Source organism: Leucopleurus acutus (assembly GCF_964270905.1).
Source record: "Leucopleurus acutus genome assembly, chromosome: 4".
NCBI lineage: Eukaryota > Metazoa > Chordata > Mammalia > Artiodactyla > Delphinidae > Leucopleurus > Leucopleurus acutus.
The window spans coordinates 57,579,223-57,585,586 of NC_139146.1; positions in this window are offsets into that span (position 1 = coordinate 57,579,223).

The window sequence follows — 6,364 nt, forward strand, 5'->3', positions numbered from 1 at the left end:
CATATCTATAAATACCTTAAATGTAAATGCATTAAATGTTCCAACCAACAGACATAGACTGGCTGAATGGATACAAAAACAAGACCCATATATATGCTGTCTACAAGAGAACCACTTCAGACCTAGGGACACATACAGACTGAAATTTAGGGGATAGAAAAAGATATTCCTTGCAAAGGGAAATCAAAAAAAAGCTGGAGTAGCAATTCTCATATCAGACAAAATAGACTTTAAAATAAGACTATTACAAGAGACAAAGAAGGACACTACTTAATTATCAAGGGATCAATCCAAGAAGAAGATATAACAACTGTAAATATTTATGCACCCAACAAAGGAGCACCTCAATATATAAGGCAAATGCTAACAGCCATAAAAGGGGAAATTGACAGTAACACAATCATAGTAGGGGACTTTAATACCCACTTTCACCAATGGACAGGTCATCCAAAATGAAAATAAATAAGGAAACACAAGCTTTAATTGATACATTAAACAAGATGGACTTAATTGATACTTATAGGGCATTTCATCCAAAAACAACAGAATACATTTTCTGCTCAAGTGCCCATGGAACATTCTCTAGGATAGATCATATCTTGGGTCTTGGGTCACAAATCAAGCCTTGGTAAATTTAAGGAAATTGAAATCATATCAAGTATCTTTTCCAACCACAATGCTATGAGACTAGATATCAATTACAGGGAAAAAAAACTCTAAAAAATACAAACTCGGGAGGCTAAACAATACATTATTTAATAACCAAGAGATCACTGGAGAAATCAAAGAGGAAATAAAAAAATAACTAGAAACAAATACCAATGAAAACACGGCTACCCAAAACTTATGGGATACAGCAAAAGCAGTGCTAAGCGGGAAGTTTATAGCAATACAGTCCTACCTCAAGAAACAAGAAACAGTTGAAATAAACAACCTAAACTTACACCTAAAGCAAATAGAGAGACAAGAACAAAAAAAGCCCAAAGTTAGCAGAAGGAAAGAAATCATAAAGATCAGATCAGAAATAAATGAAAAAGAAATGAAGGAAACAATAGCAAAGATCAATAAAACTAAAAGCTGGGCTCTTCGAGAAGATAAAGAAAATTGATAAACCATTAGCCAGATTCATCAAGTAAAAAAGAGATAAGACTGAAATCAATGGAATTAGAAATGAAAAAGGAGAAATAACAACTGACACTGCAGAAATACAAAGGATCATAACAGATTAATACAAGGAACTATATGGAAAAAAAAGTGGGCAAACTGGAAGAAATGGACAAATTCTTAGAAAAGCACAACTTTCTGAGACTGAACCAGGAAGAAATAGAAAATATAAACAGACAAATCACAAGCACTGAAATTGAGACTGTGATTAAAAATCTTGCAACAAAAAAAAGCTCAGGACCAGAGAGCTTCACAGGAGAATTCTATCAAACAGTTAGAGAAGAACTAACACCTATCCTTCTCAAACTCTTCCAAAATATAACAGAGGGAGGAACACTCCCAAACTCATTCTACAAGGCCACCATCACCCTGATACCAAAACCAAAGATGTCACTAAGAAAGAAGACTACAGATGAATACCACTGATGAACATAGATGCCATAGTCCTCAACAAAATACTAGCAAACAGAATCCAACAGCACATTAAAAGGATCATACACCATGATCAAGTGGGATTTATCCCATGAATGCAAGGATTATTTAATATATACAAATCAATCAATTTGATACATCATATTAACAAATTGAAAGAGAAAAACAATATGATCAGCTCAATAGATGCAGAAAAAGGTTCTGGCAAAATTCAATACCCATTTATGATAAAAACCCTCCAGAAAGTAGGTATAGAGGGAACTTACCTCAACATAATAAAGGCCATATATGACAAACCCACAGCCAACATCATTCTCAATGGTGAAACACTGAAACCATTTCCACTAAGATCAGGAACAAGACAAGGTTGCCCAATATCACCAATATTATTCATCATAGTTTTGGAAGTGTTAGCCACAGCAATCAGAGATGAAAAATAAATGAAAGGACCCCAAATCAGAAAAGAAGAATTAACACTGTCACTGTTTGCCAATGACATGGTACTATACATAGAGAACCTTAAAGATGCTACCAGAAAACTACTAGAGCTAAACAATGAATTTGGTAAAGTGGCAAGTTACAAAATTAATGCACAGAAATCCCTTGCAGTCTTATACACTAATGATGAAAAATCTGAAAGAGAAATTAAGAAAACACTCTCATTTACTACTGAAAAAAAAAAGAATAAAATACCTAGGAATAAACCTACCTGAGGAGACAAAAGACCTGTATGTAGAAAACTATAAGACACCAATGAAAGAAATTAAAGATTATATAAATAGATGGAGAGATATACCATGTTCTTGGATTGGAAGAATAAACATTTTGAAAATGACTATACTACCCAAAGCAATCTACAGATTCAATGCAATCCCTATCAAACTACCAATGGCATTTGTCACAGAACTACAACAAAAAAATTCACAATTTGTATGGAAACACACAAGACCCCAAATAGCCAAACAATACTGAGAAAGAAAAACAGACCTGGAGGAATCAGGCTCCCTGACTTCAGACTATACTACAAAACTACAGTAATCAAGACAGTATGGTACTGGCAGAAAAACAGAAATATAGATCAATGGAACAGGAGAGGAAGTCAGAGATAAACCAATGCACATATGGTCAACTTATCTTTGATAAAAGAGGCAAGAATATACAATGGAGAAAAGATAGCCTCTTCAATAAGTGGTTCTGGGAAAACTGGACAGCTACATGTAAAAGAATGATAGTAGAACACTCCTTAACACTATACAGAAAAATAAATTCAAAATGGATTAGAGACCTAAGTGTAAAACTGGACAGTATAAAACTCCTAGAGGAAAACATAGGCAGAACACTATATGACATAAATCACAGCAAGATCCTTTTTGACCCACCTCCTAGAGAAATGGAAATAAAAACAAAAATAAACAAATGGGACCTAATGAAACTTAAAAGCTTTTGCACAGCAAAGGAAAACATAAACAAGATGGAAATACAAGCCTCAGAATGGCAGAAAATATTTGCAAATGAAGCAATTGACAAAAGATCAATCTCCAAAATTTACAAGCAGCTCATGAAGCTCAATATCAAAAAAAAAAAAAAACAAATAATCCAATTCAAAAACGGACAGAAAACCTAAATAGACATTTCTCCAAAGAAGATATACAGATTGCCAACAAACACATGAAAGGATGCTCAACATCACTAATCATTAGAGAAATGCAAATCAAAACTACAATGGGATATCACCTCACACCAGTCAGAATGGCCATCATCAAAAAATCTACAAACAACAAATTCTGGAGAAGGTGTGGAGAAAAGGGAATCCTCTTGCACTGTTGGTGGGAATGTAAATTGATACAGCCACTAACTACTGGGCATATACCCTGAGAACACCATAATTCAAAAAGAGTCATGTACCACAATGCTCATTGCAGCTCTATTTACAATAGCCAGGACATGGAAGCAACCTAAGTGTCCATCGACAGATGAATGGATAAAGAAGATGTGGCACATATATACAATGGAATATTACTCAGCCACAAAAAGAAACTAAATTGAGTTATTTGTAGTAAGGTGGATGGACCTAGAGTCTATCATACAGAGTGAAGTAAGTCAGAAAGAGAAAAACAAATACCATATGCTAGCACATATATATGGAATCTAAAAAAGAAAAATGGTTCTGATGAATCTAGGGGCAGGTTAGGAATAAAGATGCAGACATAGAGAATGGACTTGAGGACACGGGGAGGGGGAAGGGTAAGCTAGGATGAAGTGAGAGAGTGGCATGGACATATATACACTACCAAATGTAAAATAGATAGCCAGTGGGAAGCAGCCACATAGCACAGGGAGAGCAGTTTGGTGCTAGGGGAGAGCACCCCTAGAGGGGTGGGATAGTAGACACAAGAGGGAGGAGATATGGATATATATGCATATGTATAGCTGATTCACTTTGTTATAAAGCAGAAACTAACACACCATTGTAAAGCAGTTATACTCCAATAAAGATGATAAAGAAAACAAAACAAAACAAAAAGGTAGTTATGCACAAAAATTTACCTCTGTCCTTTATTTTCTTTGAACAAGTTATGATTTTTCAAATTCATCTCAAGCCAATATAACTTAACAATTTTAAATTCTATTGTTGATTCTTAGAGGGAATGTAAAAAAAAAAAAAAAAAACCCTCAGAAATAAGAAATAACAAACTGTAGCTCAGATCTGTTTCCTTCCATAATAACCATGACAGTCTGTTGTGTTATTTTTGGAAAAGTATTTTGGTACATTTGAAATTTAGGTATTCATTAATGTAGTTGGTTAGATTTTGTGATTCTGAAGCACTTTGTAGGAACTATCAGGATGAACTTTGCTTTATTGTGCAGTTTACTATTACAGGGTTTTATTAAATCTGCTCTCTCCTATGAAGCATATTTTAGAAAAAATGATCTCATCAGTCTTTTGTTTTTTAATGCATCTAATGAGAATAGTTAAAGAAAGCAAAAGACTCATAGATTAAAACTTTTACAAGATGATTTCCATGTTGTGTCCTCAAATTATAATAGGTTTCCAATATATTCATTAAAACTTATTTTGTTCTCACTGTGCAAACACATTGACATACATTATTTCATTTAATTATAATAAAGCTTCTGTGAGGTTAGATATCTTTATGATACCTATATTCAAATAAAAAAAATATTTCTTATGTTGTTAAGGAAGTCATCCATGGTCACCCAGCTATTAAATGGTGAAGTCAGCCCCTTCATGCAGGGATATAAGATTTCAAAATCCAAGTGTTTAACTCTCAGACCCCATTGTCCCTCCTATTAATTCTGACAAGTCATGGATGTTAAATTATAATGGAAAGAAGGCAATAGAAGAAAAGGTCAAGGGAAATATAAATAATTAGAAGAGTTTGAAAATATACTGGAGACCAGTGGAAAATTCAATGAAGCTAAAATATAGTGTCTGTATAGATAATCAAATTAACCCCTTTGATGATAAAATCCAGCTTCATTTCTAGATACAATGACTAAGATTAGGCAATGGATTTGTAGCTTTTCTTAGTAAGAAAATATAAAATAAAATAATTTAATTAAGCCCAGCAGGTATCTTTGAACATTAGCTGAATCAAGTAGTGAAGGATAAAACTTGAACCTGGATGAATCTGAAAGCCATATGTGTGTGTGTGTGTGTGTGTGTGTGTGTGTGTGTGTGTGTGTGTGTGTGTATGTAATTCCTTATACTGTACTCTCATATCCACGTTAACAAGAATGATGGCTGCCATTTCCTTAAATCGCTTAAATACCTTGAATATTTTAGTAAAACAATGAAAAGATTAAATTGAAGTAAAAAATGTTGCAGGATTATTTCATATTAACTCTGAAAGTGAAATCCTATTTTATATGCATCAGAAGAAAGTATAATCCAATGCAATCCTCTCATGAATACGTTTTTATTACAAATAGTTATCTTTAATACTTCCATTTTGTTTGTGAATCTGAACTCCTGAATATCGATATTTCTTCCAAAGAAGACCTAGTTGTACAGTAAGAAAAAAAAAAAGTGTGTAACCAATTTTTAAATGTCCTTGAAACACTATAGTTGGCAAAATCCCCACCCAAGTATAAAATAAGCTTAGCTTCCAATTAAAGTATTACAAGTTTGTACTAAATCTAACCAACAATTTGAAGCCTTCAGTAACACAAAAGTTGTCACTTCTTTTTTAAAAAGGTGGTTGACAATGCCTCACTAAAAATAAATTTTTAAAACTAACTACCTAAGAGCAAAAGAATTCAAAGATAGAAACAATGAAGAGAAATAAAGAGTACTGAATTAAAACGTGTTCTTAGCATCTTCTTTTATTTAATAATACATTAAAAGAGAGGGAGAAAGACCTTAGATGTATTGAAAGTTATGATTCCCTTAAGTATATGATAATTATCCCTTAATTATGATGACAGAAAAATGTTAAAATAAAATTGTTAGTTTAGAAAATTCTTTTTTTTTTTTGACAAGTATTACTTTGTCATATAATTCAACCTAAAGCTCTTCAAATGCTTCTGGCATTCATTGAATTTCAGAAGTTTTTAATAATATTTCATGAGAAAAATCATATGAAGTTTCTCTACATACCCAGGTGATGTTGTCTGTGCCATAGGATATTCCCATCAGTAAAATTAATTAAATATCACTTCCTAACAATGGCAATGCCCAAGCTGGGATGTTCTTCCATGGCCTCATAATTTCAGGATCAAATGTGGAGTTTTATCATCCAAGAGG